The sequence below is a fragment of the Pelodiscus sinensis genome, chromosome 4 (assembly GCF_049634645.1).
Source record: "Pelodiscus sinensis isolate JC-2024 chromosome 4, ASM4963464v1, whole genome shotgun sequence".
NCBI lineage: Eukaryota > Metazoa > Chordata > Testudines > Trionychidae > Pelodiscus > Pelodiscus sinensis.
The window spans coordinates 22656613-22673454 of record NC_134714.1 but is presented as its reverse complement, the minus strand read 5'-3'; positions in this window follow the sequence as shown (position 1 = coordinate 22673454).

Here is a 16842-nt window from a genome sequence, read left to right as displayed (position 1 = left end):
TTCTTTAGATGATAGTCCACATGGGAATTAAGTGATAAATCGGTCTGCATATTAGAATCCCATTTTTTGTTTCATGAGAAAGCTAATGCCAAAGAGCCAGTGCTATATTGATTGATAATTGTGGGGCTTTCCCACTATTTTCATTCCCATGCTCAAGAGATATCTCTCCCTCTTTAAGGAACAGTCTCAGATTTTTGTTAGACTCTAAGGCTGTGTATAGACTACATGCCTCTGTCGTCAGAGGCATGTAGATTAGACACATAGGCAAAGGCAAATGAAGCCGCGATTTAAATGATCGCGGCTTCATTTAAATTTACATGGCTGCCGCGCTGAGCCGACAAACAGCTGATCAGCTGTTTGTCCGCTCAGCGCGCTAGTCTGGACGCTCCCCTGTCAACATCAAAGCCCTTTGTCGGCAGCCCTGGTATTCCTCGTGGGATGAGGTTTACCGGGGCTGCCGACAAAGGGCATTGATGTCGACAGGGGAGCGTCCAGACTAGCGTGCTGAGCGGACAAACAGCTGATCAGCTGTTTGTCAGCTCAGCGCAGCAGCAATGTAAATTTAAATGAAGCCGCGATCATTTAAATCGCGGCTTCATTTGCCTTTGCCAAAACAACAAATCTACATGGCTCCGTCGACGGAGCCATGTAGTTTAGACGTACCCTAAGGTGCCACAGGACAACTCATTGTTTAAGGAACAGTCTTTAGAGCAGAATTAGGAAGATTTGGGGCCCTTCTGCCACTAAGCAACAGAAGCCTTTGCAAGAGGAGAGCAGTCATTGCTTACAGAGTATCTGTTTGATCCTCTTCCTACAGGCACCAGCATTCCTTGAGAAAAGAAAGGCAGTATTTAGGGGATGTTGTTTGGAAGTAACTATGTTAGAGAGCAAGTTCCTGGCCCTCTTTCTTGCAGGCCGCAGTGGCCTTTGGGGGAAGGTAAGCAGAACTGAACAGGCAGTATTTGGGGTTACCAGTAGTGAGGGCACAAGCTCATTGATCCAGATCCCAAAACAGATCCAGTTTGGGGGCAACAAGTAGCCTTCGATAGATGGTGATCAGAAATCATAGACACTCCAATCACACAATTATGGATGAAAGGAAGGCTAATGAACATTATTGCCTTCAGGAAGCAGGGCTGAGACATTGGAGCTGCCTCTTCTTCCCCAAGGAGAGCCTCAGTGCTGTTGTGACAGATTTTCTTTGCTGATGCCAGATTTCTCTGGCTGTTGGTACTGGTCTTTTTCCCACGGTGGAAGTTACTGATTATGCCCAACATACTATCACTGTCTGAACAGGTAACAATTGATTTTTTGGTCACATGACCCAGTATCAACCAGTAAGATTTGTTAATTTGTATCTCCATGTACATGCTTAATGTCAAAGTATGTTAAGAATTTTCCATCTGTGTTAAATGGATTATGGGATATTAGTCTCCAGTCTATGAAAAAGGATTTGCGCTAGGACACATCCATTCAACAACAACAACACAAGATTTGATTTTTACCTTTACATTAGCCATTACTATACCTGATCCTTGGTCACAATAAAAACAAAGCCAAAGCTCCCATTGACTTCAGTAGTGAAGAACTGAATCCCTAAATGTGCGGCTAGTATAAGAGGCTATTGTATATTCAATTGAAGGCCATTTGGTCAGTGACAGTACTTTTGCCAAATTATACCCTTAACATGGTTGGGAGGGGCCAGTTGAAAGGATTTCAAATGAAAACAATTTTTATCAGTTCTTCTCTCTTTCATCCCTACCCATCTCATCAGATCTCCTCATACAAACAGTAAATTACTGACACAGCTGCGGCTAGTACTGAGTGGGTTTGGAATAACCATGCCATTCCATGGCTCAGTCAGAAGCATGCTTTGGATGAAAAATTCAGAAGACGTCTCAAATTCCATACATGGAATTTTTTTCCAAAAATAAAACAAAAAACCCATCTCCCACCTTCGTGGAAAAAAAAAGAGCAACACACCAAAGTGGGAAATTAAACTGTTCTAGGGTTTAAGAAAGGGTTAGAAAATATGCACACTACGGCTCTGTGACATTTGACCTGGCCAAAACAGTGAAACGAATAACCCAGTGTCTGTGTGAAACTAGGGCTTGGATTAGGGCTCAGCTGGCTTTGAATTATTCCAAACAACATGAGAACATGTTGGTGGGACAGAGGAAAGTAGCCAGAAGAGTTGGAGGAATTTCTGTCTGTACTTCTGAGTGAAGGAATGTAACCTCCACTTGCAACACCAACATGCAATCTAGGTATGCGAAGCAGTGCACTACCTCTTGAAGTGAAAGACTAGAGCCTATGTCTGGGACAGTGTGGGGTGTAATCATAGCTCCATCCTATGGCTGGGCTATATAAACAGGAAGAGGAATGTTCTAGCTGAACAAGAGAGGAGAGTAGAATGCACACAGGCTACAGAGCGGGTGGTTTCCTCTCTGGCTCTTGGAGACTGGTCTAACTAGAGGGTTTTGGGGAAGCTGAACCAGAGACCTTATGAACTCTGTATTGTAATTTCTCCAGTCCTCAAACCTTATTAAAGATACACCTGCCATTTGTTAACATGAGCTGTTTTCTGCTTACCTTGGGTTGTTAAGTAGAAATAGGGTCACTTTAATTGGGAAAAATTAAGGTGTGTGCATATGCATAGCACCACATCTGGCCACAAGGGAGTCTACACGAATTGCCTGCACTGTTACACATGGTGCCCAAATGGGACTCCTGTCCCGTCCAGGAGGAATGAGAATTCAGCAAGGTGCTTACACAGAAGTTCCAGTCCTAGGCATGGCAAGGTGCACAGCAGCTGTAACAGTGACTGGGGAAGGCCAACATATCACAAATGCTAAAAGGGAAGGAGACCTGCAACTGGCTGTATGGTTTATCCCCAAGAAGGGTCTATCCCAGGGAACCATAGACTACATACACTGCTAGCTGACACTGGACACTGAGATGCTTGTAGAGTCTAGACCAATGATTTTCAAAGCTGGGTCACAGGCTTCCCGGATAAACTGCTAGCAGGCCTATGATACTTTGTTTATCTAAGTGTACATAGCCATGGAGCCTCACAGCTCCCATTGGCTGTGGTTCACCATTTCCAGCCAATGGGAACTTCCAGGGTCCATGGCTACGTACACTTAGATAAACAAAGCATCATGGGCCCGCCAGCAGTTTAGCCATGGAGCCTCACAGCTCCCATTGGCTTTGGTTCACCATTTCCAGCCAATGGGAACTTCCAGGGTCCATGGCTACGTATACTTAGATAAACGAAGCATCATGGGCCTGCCAGCAGTTTACCCAGGTGGGGCTGGGACTCAACTTGAAAAACACTGGTCTAAATTATAAAAAAATAGTAAGCCCTAGAGAGCAGGAACCCAGACAGCTGCGGAAGTTGGACAAAGAACAGAGAGACATCATCTTGAGCCAGGATGAGTGATGCCCCCTGGATAGCTTGTTTTATGTGCCAGGGAAAAGGGCATGTTAGAAGATGCTGCCCTAGAAGAACTTTAGACTGATGGGCTGTCTTACCAGGAAGTGAGAATTGTAGACACAGGAAAATCGGGGGTATCCCACAAGCAGATACTGGGGGCAGGGGGAAGCATCAGGGACCAAGGTAGGCCCTGAGTTTCAGACTTTTCCCCACTTGACTCTGTCCATAGCCTCCCAGCACGAAAGTGTGAGAAGCTTGAATACTCTTGACACAGGAGCCTTAAATAACCCAACTGCTGCTCCAAAAGGCTGCAGGTTTCCAGGACTGGGGGAACCAGGGCAAAAAAAGAGGAGATCAAAGGACTCTGGAGTCCAAGGAGATGGAGATGATAATGTCTCAGGGTATGTCTACACTACAAAGTTAGTTCGAACTAACTTAGTTCGAATTAGTTAATTCGAACTAAGCTAGTTCGAACTAACGCATCTAGAACTAAAAACTAGTTCGAACTAGCGTTTTGCTAGTTCGAACTAGTAAGTCCACATTGAGTGGACTCTGAACAGGGCTTAAGGATGGCCGGAAGCAGTGCTGGCAGGGCATAAAAGGAGGACTTAGAGCATGGAGATGCTGTCTCAGGCTAGCCGAGGGCTGCGCTTAAAGGGTCCCGACCCCCACCCCGGACACACAGTTCTAAGGGGTGCCCCGCTTGCAAAGAAGTTCTGGCTTGGAGTGCCCTGAGTGCCCACACTGGGCACATCACACCACTCGGCCATCAGCCCGGCTGCACTTGCCGCAGGCTGCCATCTGGGGAGAGGGAGTAATTGGGGGGCTGCAGGAGAGCTTCCACCCCCAGAAGCCCGCAGAGCCAGCCCAGTCCTCCCCATCGGGGGCTCGTACCCCATTCCTCCCTCACCTCCTTCCACTTACCCTTCCCTAGCCCCCCTTCTTATTGATGTACAAAATAAAGATAACGTTTCTTCCAACATTGACTCTGTCTTTATTGAACAAAACTGGGGGAGACTGGGAAAAGGAGGTGGGAGAGGGGAAGAGAAAGGCTGGAAGAGGGGAGGGCAACTAACATGATCAGGGGTTGGGAACAGGTCCCAGATGAAGAAAGGCTACAGAGACTGGGACTGTTCAGCTTAGAAAAGAGGAGACGGAGGGGGGACAGGATAGAGGTCTCTAAAAGCAGGGGTTGGGTGGAGAGGGTGCATTCATAAAAGTTCTTCATGAGTTCCCATAAAGAAGGACTAGAGGACACCAAAGGAAAGGAATGGGTAGCAGGCTTGAAACTAGTAAGAGAAAGTTGTTCTTCTTCACAAAGCAAATAGTTAACCTGTGGAACTCCTTGCTGCAGGACGCTGTGAAGGCTAGAACTAGAACAGAGTTTAAAGGGAAGTGAGATAAAGTGATGGAGGTTGGGTCAATGGAGTCCTATTAGCCAGAGGGTAGGAGTGGTGTCCCTGCCCAAAGTTTGTGGAAGGCTGGAGAGGGATGGCACGAGACAAATGGCTTGGTCATTGTCTTCGGTCCATCCCCTCCAGGGTCCCTAGGGTTGGCCGCTGTCGGCAGACAGGCTACTGGGCTAGATGGACCTTTGGTCTGACCCAGTACGGCCATTGTAAGCTCAGGGCTCAGTGTCGGGGGTCTCAGTGGACCCCCTTGATTTTCATGCACACCTGGTCCTGGGTGGCCAGGCTGGCAGCTCTCCTGCCCTAGACGGCCACTTTTCTGTGCCTAGTGCGGAGATCGTGGACGAGGTCCACGATGTCCGCACTAGCCCAGGAAGGTGCCCGCCTCTTGCGGTCCAGGGCAAGCTCCCGGGAGCCGCCAGCCTGGTCCCGGCAAGAGGGGGAGGGCTGGGGGGCATCGGGTGGGTGGCTCTGTGCCGTGCCAGGTGCAGGGTCTGCTAGCTGGGTGCTGGCAGGCTTGCACCTGGCACGGGCACCGTAGCCAGCCTGTGCCCCTTTAAGGGGTCCGGGGCTGGGAGGGGGGCATAGAGTTTCCCTGGTGTTGGCCAGAGTGGCCACCAGGGAAACCTGGGGAGGGCTAGCCTCCCACTAGTTCGAACTAAAGGGCTACACAGCCCTTAGTTCGAACTAGCTAGTTCGAACTAGGCGTTAGTCCTCGTAAAATGAGGTTTACCTAGTTCGAACTAAGCGCTCCGCTAGTTCGATTCAAATTCGAACTAGCGGAGCGCTAGTGTAGCACCTATTAAAGTTAGTTCGAACTAACGTCCGTTAGTTCGAACTAACTTTGTAGTGTAGACATACCCTCAGGGGTTATTGAACAGTGATGTAACTTGCAGATGCAGAGACACAATGAAACTGACTGAGCAAGAGGAACAAATTCAGCAGCTAGAAGATAAGCAGAAAGAGTTGGTTGCAGAAACAGAGAGAAGCTACTTGGTTGTGGCTAAGCTGAGAATGAGTAAAAGAGTCTGGTGCTCTTCAGAGGAAGATCCAGGTTAGCCTCAAAGAAGCTCCAGAACCTGCATGAGGCTGAGATGGTCCAAATGCAAGAGATACTTAAAGCTGTTTAATGTGGTAAGTATCAAGACCTACACAACTGGGATGGCCCAATGACCAGAACTGATAATTCTCAGGATCAAGGAGCACTGACAGAGAAGCAGCAATGGAGGAGGAATAGCAGCAATGACCTAGTGAACAACCAGTTCAAGAAAATAAATCCACTGGTCAGCTAAGTAACTATCGATTTGTTCTTTCCAACTTCTGCAGCTTGGCCTTCAATGTCATCCAAATACCAGTATTCTCTTGCAACCATAGAAACAAGGATAGCCCGACTGGAAAAGCCGACAGGATTTTGAGTCCAAGAAACATCAGGCTGCCTGCCACCAGGAAGCTGTGGTGGGAAAGCAGTTATACAAGGGAAAGTCTACCCAGGAGTTGGAACTGAAAACTGAACAAGCGCTACAGCTTGAGAGTGAGTGACTCTGGAATAAGTTGCAGGACACGAGTTGGTCAGTTAAAACACATCAAAAAGTGCATACTGAAACTTAACTGGTCAATTTAGAGGAAAAGTAACAAGAAATCCAAGCGTTCCCACATTCAGCTTTTGGAAAATTTAAGTCACTGGAAGGACTAAAGAGGATGAGGACAGAGATACACAACAAGGCTGTGTCTACACTGCACCCCTTTTCCGGAAAAGGGATGCAGATTAGACCAGTCGGAATTGCAAATCCGCAGGGGATTTAAATATCCCCCACGGCATTTGCATTTACATGGCTGCCGCTTTTTTCCGGCTTGGTGATAAGCCGGAGAAAAGCGCCAGTCTAGATGTGATTCTCCAGAAAATAAGCCCTTTTCCGGATGATTTCTTATTCCTACTTTCAAGTATGATCTCTTATGTTCAAGGCAGATTCTGCCACAATTATCCACACCAAGAGCAGATTGTTGTAATAAGCCCTACAGGGAGCAATCCCTTGGGGATCATTTGAAGTTAGTGCACAATGCTGTGACTCATTCAACTGGTGGAATTTCACACCAGGAACACATTATAACAAGGATCTGTGCTCTCTGCCAATAAGTGTCTCATTTCAATGTATAAGTGCACTTCAATGCATTGATTTCAAAAGTGAGCAACTCAAAACTAAATGGCCTGGGCCCACCATGCCTGAAACAGATCTTCTCTCCCCAGGCTACATTGACTCAATTGAGATCAGCAGAAGTGTTCAAGCTATATTTCCCTTAATATGAATCAGAAAGAACAGTTGTAAGGGCATCCCCTTGAGCAGGGGCAGGCAATAATTTTTGATGGGGGGGCACTTCAAGATTTTGGAAAGTGGTCAAGAGCCACACTCTTCCATTGTATTAATGGAGGCGTGGGGTCTGGGATGGAGGTTGGCGCAGAAGGGAGCTTGGGGTAAGTGATTTGGGTGCAGGAGGGCCTATGAGATCTGGGAGGGAGTTTGGTTGAAGGAGACAGTTGTGATCTGGGGTACACAATTGGGCTACGTCTACACTGGCATGATTTTCCAGAAATGCTTTTAACAGAAAAGTTTTCCGTTAAAAGCATTTTCAGAAAAGCGCGTCTAGATTGGCAGGACGCTTTTCCGCAAAAGCACTTTTTCCGGAAAAGCGTCCATGGCCAATCTAGACGTGCTTTTCCACAAAAAAGCCCCGATCGCCATTTTTGCGATCAGGGCTTTTTTGCGGAAAACAAATCTCTGCTGTCTACACTGGCCCTTTTGCGCAAAAGTTTTTTGGAAAAAGACTTTTGCCCGAACGGGAGCAGCATAGTATTTCCGCAAAAGCACTGACAATCTTACATGAGATCGTCAGTGCTTTTGCGGAAATTCAAGCGGCCAGTGTAGACAGCTGGCAAGTTTTTCCGCAAAAGCAGATGATTTTGCAGAAAAATTGCCAGTCTAGACATAGCTTTGGTGTGCAGGGGTTTGAGTTGACACCTAGGGAAGGAGGAGGTTTGGACCTAGGGCAAGGGACTGGGGTGCAGGGTCTGGGAGGGAGTATGGGCTCAGGAGAGGGGCAGAGGGTTTTGGTTACATGGGTATGGGGGCAGAGGGCTGGGGAGGAGAGAGGGGCTGGTGTGCCAAAGGCAGGCTCTGGCTGGGAGACTTATCAGTGAGATGATTCCTGGCAGGAGCCTGTCCTGCCCCCTCACAGACTGCAGGGCCATGTGCTCTGTTTATAAGAGCCTGAGGGGAGGGAGGATTGGTGCTTCAAATGCTGTCTCTGCTTGAAACAGGCAACTCCCATTGACCAGAAACCAGGCAATGAGATTGTGCTGGAGACAGGAGCAGCTCGTGAAGCACGATTTGCCCCTCCTACCTCCCTCCTGCTCACAGTTTGTGAAAAACAAATGACCCAGCAGCCACTTTTCTTAGTGGTGTGCGGGGGGTGAGACAAGCAGGGGAGTCAACTGGGGGGATCCCTGTTGTGTCTGCGGGCCAGAGTCAGTGGCTTGGAGGGCTGGATCCAGCCCATGGAGGGTGTTTTGCCCAGGCCTGCTCTATAATCACTCCCTATGCCTGAGTGTGATCAACTCAGCATGGTTTTACTATCTGCCAGATAAAGGGACCGGAATGTGAGACTGGAGAACCAAGAAGAGTTCATGGGGGGAACTCCAGCACTATATTGGAGATATGTGCAAGAGCAGCTTCAGAGCTCTTACAGCAGGGAAAGTGGAGTAAAATTGCATTGAGGGAGTGACATATTTGAACTCTTCATAGGAGTCTTTCTGTACTTTCTGCTGCCATATTCATTGAGAAATATTAATAGTGATGAGGGGGAAAGAGAGATCAAATAAGGATAAAGGGCCCGATCCTGCACAATGCTGAACATCTCCTGTGGGTTGCAAACCGCCCTCAAATCCTATTGACTTCAATTATGCCTATAATGGGAACAGATTGAAGAAATAAGAAGTTAGTGAGTATGTGTGTGACGAGAATCTAAGAACCTCATTTGAACCTGTTTTTGGGTTATGGTCAGATGCTTAGGGTCCAAGAAGTACTTAATACAAAAGAACGAATATAGCCACTTTAGTTTTGATCTTGTTCATGTGATAAGAGTTCTAAGAGCTTCCAATCCCTCTGGCAGGTCTACAGACTTTTCCTAATTATATTTATACAAATTTTGATTCATGTTTCATTATTATTAATGACGGCAAGATCTGAACTTATTAAAGTAAGAAACTGGTGGGATTACTTTGCTCTAGCTTTTATTTGCCATGTGAGCATTTTCCCAGCATTATTCTCTCTTCGTATGTTTTACCTTTGTGGATCAAAGCATACTCAGCTTTCTTTGTTTTATGTGAATCTTACTGACATAGAAGCTCAAAGCCTTTTTCTGCCAAAAAATGTAACTGGAGAAATCACGATTGAGTTCAGCTTGTTAAATCTGTTTACTCAATGTGCTTAAGTCTTTTTGGAATTTTTTAAAAAATAAAATATGGATAAGTTTGGGCAATAGGACATGACAAGCAGTACATTTCTGGGGAATTATTCCTGGGAAATAGTTGAGCTGTATAGGACAAGAAATAAGTCCTCAGAAATACATTGCATGAAATACTATTCTACTTTTATGTAATTAAAATGATGGAAAAATAAAATATTTACCAAAAACTTCAGAGATCGGTTGACCTTTGAGGTGAATTTTTGGTATTTCAAACTTGGATCATATAGTCATATGAACATGCGAAAATAGAAATTGTCATATTGTCTTATCCAGTATCCTGTCTCTGTCAGAAGATAATATCAGATTCTCCTCGGAAAATGTTAGAACCCCACAGCTGGCAGATATAGAATAATTTGCTCCCCACGTTAGCTCTCTTGCTGACATTCAATAGTTAGAAATTGGCTTAAACCTGAAGCACTGATATAATATCCCTTCCACAATGCGTTGAATTTTGATAGCTGTGGATATTCATGACATCCACATAAATATCAGAATCTTGTTAAATTCTTGGCTCCATGATTTCTTGTGGCAGTGAATTCCACAGCTGAATTACATCCGTGGTCACCAACCAGTAGATCAGGATCTACTGGTAGATCTTGTAGCATCTGGCAGGCTTAGCTGGAAGGCTATCAAGTGCCGGCATTTCAGTGGCCCCTCCCCGCACGGCGCTACTGCTCCTGCCCAGAGCCTCAGAGCTGCCCCCTGGGAGCCTCCTGCTTGTTATGCAGGGGGCGCTGATGTCGCTCTGTCCCTCTCCCCCGTACCCTATCTTCCCAGAGTGAGAAGGGCGGGGCCTCAGTGAAGAGGTGGGACAAGGGTATTTGGGTTTGAGGTAGATCCTGGACTGACTTAAATTCATGAAGTGAACTTGTGTTTTAAAAGGTTGGAGTCCACTGAATTACATGTTGTGTGAAAATGTTTCTTTTTATAAGTTTTGAATTGCCCATCTTTGAATTTCATGGACTAACCCCTTGATCTTATGTTATAAGACCAGGGCAATAGAAGCTCATGATCTGCCTGTTCTATATCATTAATTGTTTTATATATTTTTATCCTGTTCTCCTCACCTGTTCATCTCTCTTCTAAGATAAACAGTCCCAATGTTTCTTCATATGACAGTTTATCCATGTCCTTGATCATTCTTGTTCTTCTCTGAACCCTGTCCATTTTTTCAGTATCTTGTTTCAGAAAGCATGACCGATACTGCACACAATGTTCCAGAAGAGGTCACATTGTTGACTTTTATGAAGGTATTATAATGTTTTATATTATTCACCATCCCATTCCTTACGCAGTTTAACATCTAATTAGTTTTTTTGACCATAGCTGCAATATTAAACTGACTATAGTGACCCAACAGGTCCCTTCCTTGGTTTGAGACAGTTAATTTTAGAACCCTGTAAGACACCTACAGTTACAAGTCACTGACATAAACACAGTTTATTTTCCATTCAGTAAAAGTACAAGAAAGGAAATGGGACAACATATGGTGATTTAAGAAAATTAGAAATAAGGGGGCAGATGACAAAAAGAAAGGTAAAACAGTTTTAAAGTCATCCAGTAGTTTATGGAGTCTGTTGCTCCACTGAACTGAGCAAAAATTGTGACACATTTGATGATGAACATTTTGTAATTGAATCTACACATTTGAGGCTATTCAACATTTTTTAAAATGGCAATATTTAATTATTGCATTCATTGCAGGGTTCATATAAGCTCAGCTACTATATCAATATTATGTAAATAGCATTACAGTTACAGAGTAAAGCAAAACACTCCATATTATTTAGTCACTTATTATTTCTTTTGATTTATAAAGATCAGTCTTATTGATTAAAATACACAATACCCAGAACAATTTAAGGGACAGTTAATACAAAAATGCCTGCCAGATCCCTTCAACTCACAGCTTGCCTCTTCCTGGAATCTTGGGCGGGGGGAAGGAGGGGAGGAGGAAGATGGTCTTTGGAGGTCTTTTGCTGGAAGATTTATACATCTAGGCTTTAGTGTAGTGGTTTTCAAATGGGGTATGTGTCTGACAAGGGGTATGCATTTCATTTAGTAGGGCTAGTCATTTTAATCATAAGTATATTATGACCCTCTTTTGGATAGGGATATGTGTTAGATTTACATTATTTGGAAATCGGTACGCATCTTACAATTTTTGAAAACTGTTGTGTTCATGGATCAAAGACATTAGCAAGTATGAAAGCCAATAACTCTAAGGGCAGGCCTGGGCAAAACACCCTCTGTGGGCCACATCCGGCCTGCCAAGCCATCAGATCCTGCCCATGGTCGCAGTAGGGAGCCTCAGGACAACTCCCCTGCTTGCCCCCATCTCTACTTCCCTCTCCCCCCCTCCGCCCCGCCCCCCGCACATCACTCAGAAAAGCAGCTGTGGGGCCATTTGTTTTTCACAAACTGTGAGCAGGGAGGAGAAACGAGTGGTGCATCTCAAGCTGCTCCTGCCCCCAGCACAATCCCATTGGCCGGTTTCTGGCCAATGGGAGTTGCCTGTTTCAAAAGGAGGCAGCATGCAAAGCACCAAATCCCTCCTCCCCTCAGGCTCTTATTCACAGAGCACATGGCCCTGCAGCTTATGTGGGGACAAGTCAGACTCTTGCCTGAGAAATGAGTTGGGCTGCTGGCCAGGAGTATCACTGGAAAGTCTCCCAGCCAGAGCCTGCTTTTCGCACACCTATCCAGAGCCTCCCTCCCCCTTCAGCCTTCTGCTCCCTTGCCCCACATAACCGAAACCCTCATGAGCCCATACCCTCTCCCAGACCCTGTACACCTACCCTACCCAACCCTAGGTCATAATCCCCTTCTGCTATAGGTGACAACTCAAACCCCTGCACTCTAATCTCCTGCCCTGGATCACAACCCAAACCCCTGAACTGCCTCCTGCACCTCAGTCTCTTGCTTTAGGTCAAAACCCCCTTCTGCCCTAGGTCACAGCCCAAACCTTGCACCCTAATCCCCTGCCCTAAGTCACAACTCAAACTCCTAAACACCAATTGCGTGCCCCAGGTCACAACTGCCTCCTTCAACGAAACTTCCTCCCAGATCTCATAGGCCCTCCGGCATTTGAATCCTCTACCCCAAGTTTCCTTGTGCACCCAATCTCTATCTGAGACTCCGCACCTCCTCCATTATCTTGGAGTGGCCCCTATAAAAAATGATTGCCCACCCCTGCTATAGAGCATATTACACACCCAAAGTTACACAGCAAAACATTTACACATTACACTGTATTTGCTACACTTTTGGGATTGGCTTGGTTACTTTGTAGGAACCAATCCATTTATGCATGCATGCACAGTCAATGCATGTCTTACTTTTTAACTCATCTTTGTGTTCCTGACTTATCTGATCTGTTATTTTGTCCATTGTAAATGGTTACCTGAGTATTCCCCCTTATTTTGCTAATATAGACATTCTGTTTCCACCTTTCTGATTCATTTATCTCCCTAATCTTGTTTCCCAATAAATATCCAATTACAAATGTCAAGCTAGTCCTACATATAGCAGCAGCTTAATGTATCCTTTGGTCTCCTTTTTCTAAAGTATTCTATATTTTATATACTGAAGATTGGTGGTTATTTTAAAGCTTGTAAAAGGGACTGAAGGATGCTGGCTGGTAGTTTCACTACATCCAGAAAGAGTTTCTGGTAGATAAAGTAGGATTATGTATGGCCTTGTACAAATTTTCAAACCCGATGGCCTGATTTTTTTTTTTCGAAAGCACTGACCAACTGGAGCTTTCATTGGCTTCTCATTGACAAGATTTGGATCCTTGGGATTTTCTGATAACCAGGTCATGAGTGTCTGTAATTAGTAGAAGTGGCTGGATCTAAATAAGAGTCACTCAAGCTCAGCACCTCTAACAATGAGGTTACTTGTATTTAGCAGACTAAATATGGTTTTACAATCCTTATTTTAGGCATCCAGGTTTGAAAATATTGTCTTTAAGGTTTTGTGTTTCTTTTATAACATACATTAATTTGTATATTTTCTTTCTTCAAATTCCTGTTGAAAATTGAACTGATCAGTATATTGTTTCTGTAATTATACTGAGTCTTTTATTAAACTGGAGTCTGGACTATGAGAGTAACACTGCAGTAAGACTGCTCACTCCTGACTTTAATTATCCAAAATGTTCATAATTTCAAGCAGTCAGGTATAAGAGATAGAATCTCATTGTTTTTGATCTGGGGGTCTCGATTATCCTGATTTGAGAGGGAGGGAGAAAGAAAGTGTTCACTCTAAAATTATATAATTTATGCAGTCTTATGACAGTGGCCAATGCCAGGTGCTTCAGGAAGAATGAATAGAACAGGCAGCCATCAAGTGATCCATCCACTGTCATTCATTCCCAGATTCTGGCAAACAGAGGCTAGGAACATTTCAGATAAGAACAATTACTTTTGTAACCTTCATTTGTCAGGTAGGATCAGTAATTTTAAAAAGTCTGAGATGATATTGCATAATAGACACACTAAATAAGAGTAGAAATATTTTGCCATTTCTTGGGTTAATGTACATCAGCATTTTTATTATTCTGATTTTGAGATGGTAGAGGAACAGATAAGCGGAAGCAAGAATGCCAGGGAAAAGGAGAATTACAAAGCCACCCATGAAAGTGAGATGATGTGGCTTCATAACTGGAAAAATTAGCCTGGAAAATATCCCAAACTTCTTTTTGGAGGAGATTTTACACAGTGATTAAAGCGATTTTACCCTGGCACCCAATACAAAAAGCGAGAGTGGTACATTGAGAAATGATGCACAGTTTCGTTGAAAGAAAGAGGAGGACAAACATTGAGGCTACCCCTCTGAGACTTTTAAACACTGAGGATGTTCAACAGCTATCTTAAAGGGATGCAGAGGAGGAGTTGGATGTAACTGGGTGTCACAACAGAAGGCTGTTTGGGAAATTTTAATTACTCTTGTGTCCTCAGCACCTCGTTACACTGCAGTCTTCAATGCACAGGTCTAACCTACAGGATATGAACCATGCACTCACTGATAATTCAGATCCAGCAACAAGTGATATCTCCCTGACTAAATATAGGACTCAATTGGGCAGATCAATAGAGAAATCAGTATGGGTTGCAGACTACCTAGATTCCTAGGAATTACTGTTTTAAATTTTCATTCGGCTAGAGAGAGGAAAATCATAATGATTAGTACAGACAGCATCCTCCACCAATAGACAGTGTTGTATCTTTATCTTAGTGGTAAGTTCTTGTCTTACCACTGATCTGAGGGCTTAGCAGGAAGCTCAATACTGCCTGGGGTGGAATTGTATTCAATTTTTACGTAATTTAAGAGGGAGAGACCAGACAATCATTTAATTATAGAACATGTTGAGATTCAAAAAGTTAAAGCTTTATAACCGTAAAAGTACAAATTGTTCATCATTATGTCAAAATATACAAAGTAAATAACCTTAAGTCAAACTCATTTTTCTTATTTTGCTTATCTATACATATTGATCATTAATGGAAATATTTTCCATTTTTCCATTCCATTTCAGTTTGTGCATGCATGGTGAAATTGATATTTACTGATTAAAAGATATAATTCTTCCACACCTATCTATAAGCAACTATTAAAATAGCTATGCCAGCAAAAAACCTGTGCAGATACAGTTCTGCCAACAGAGTGTTGCTATCATTATATCTAATGTTATACAGAGAGGCAGTGTTACTCTGATGGCAGAAAAGCTCCTGTCAGCCAAATTCCTGTTAGCATATGCTGTGTCTACACTGGAGAGTTTTGTCCATATGACTATATTGCTATGGCTGTGTTGACAATGCCTGTGTAGTTTAGATTAGCCCTTAAATGGGTAAAGATTGCACTATTAGACTCCTCACCCCAAAATGGCCATAGTCAGCAATTAGAATAGTATTGTATTTTATCTGTCTAATCAAATCAATAGGAATTTTGCCCAAATAAAGGTTGTGTGATCTGGCTGACTATTATTTTTTGGTGGGTGCTCCATCCTGACTCTGTCCTGAGGCCCCACCCTTGCTCCACCTGTTTCCACCCCTAGTACCCGCTTTTTGCTCCCTTCCCTAATATCCCCCCTTTTCTACCACTGGCTCCTCTCTGCCCTGCCCCAAATGCCTCTCACCAATCACTGAATAAATGATTGGAAGCCAGCCTTGGACCACCCAGTAGCTATCTCTGGTGGGTGCTGAGCACCCCTTATTTTTTTCGGTGGGTACTTGAGCCTTGGAGCACCAAAGGAGTCAATGTTTATGATTGGCCTTAATTGGGAGTTTGGTAAAATTAACATGCTGTAACTAATGTTAAGGCCTCTTTATACAAGATTAGAGTCACATTCTCAAATCCTGAGGGGAATTTGGCTTAATGGATCACCCTCTTTGATGCTTTTTGGGATCAGAATGGAAAGTGCTAAAAAACACTTATTTGGCAGGAAAATGACCAGACGCACATCTGAGAGAATGAAAATTTCACCACACTTGGGATCAAACAGAAGAAATAAACTGAAAAGTTACAGAGAAGCTGAAGTGTTGTAACTAATCATATTGATGAGATTGGAGTCAAGTTCTCCAACCCCTATAAGAAATTTAACTCATAACACTTCCCTAGAAGATAATTCTCAAAGTCTCTACTCAAGTTAAATATTTTACAATATTTCTTTTGAATAGCAAAGTGGCAGGATAATGATATCAGCAATAAACACACTATGAATGGGGAAATTGCATTGTTTTTACTTTCAAAAAATCTGGTCAAAGAAACACTGGTGATCGGATGTTTTCTTTTGAGGCTAAGGAAAGCAACAAAAGCAACAATTTAATAGTACAGTAAAACTCCAATAGTCCGGCATCCAATAGTCCGGCACTCTTGATAGTCCAGCATCAAAATGGCAAGAGCCTAGTGAGTGAGCTTCGGCAAAAAAAGAGTCACAAGGTAACAGCGGCAGCAGCTGAACTGAGCAAAAAGGGTAAAAAAGGCTTTAAAAAACTAAAACATTACAGTATATTGTATACAGTATGTACAATAAAAAGGGTTAAGAACACTTTATATACAATATATAATGTATACAGGATATATATAACCTGCTTATAGTACCTCCTGATAGTCTGGCATATCTGATAATCCAGCACCACCTAAGTCCCATAGGTTCCGGATTATCAGAAGTCTACTGTATTGAGTAGTTAAATGTTTTGGAATATAAGCCACGTGACGGAAATGGCTTATGATATTGTACAAGAGGTTACAAAGTTGCATTTTCAAACTCTTGAGGTTGAACATTCATTTTAATGCCCGACTTTCAGGGTATGCCGACAAAGCAAGCAGACAGACACTCATGGCTGACCCATGATACCTGATTCAGACATTCAGGGCTCAGGCAGACCCACCAATGGGGGAAAACAAAGGGTTCAAATGCCCGGGGCCTGGTGATTCAAAAGAGCCTGGGGCTCTGGCTGCCACGGCTGCCGC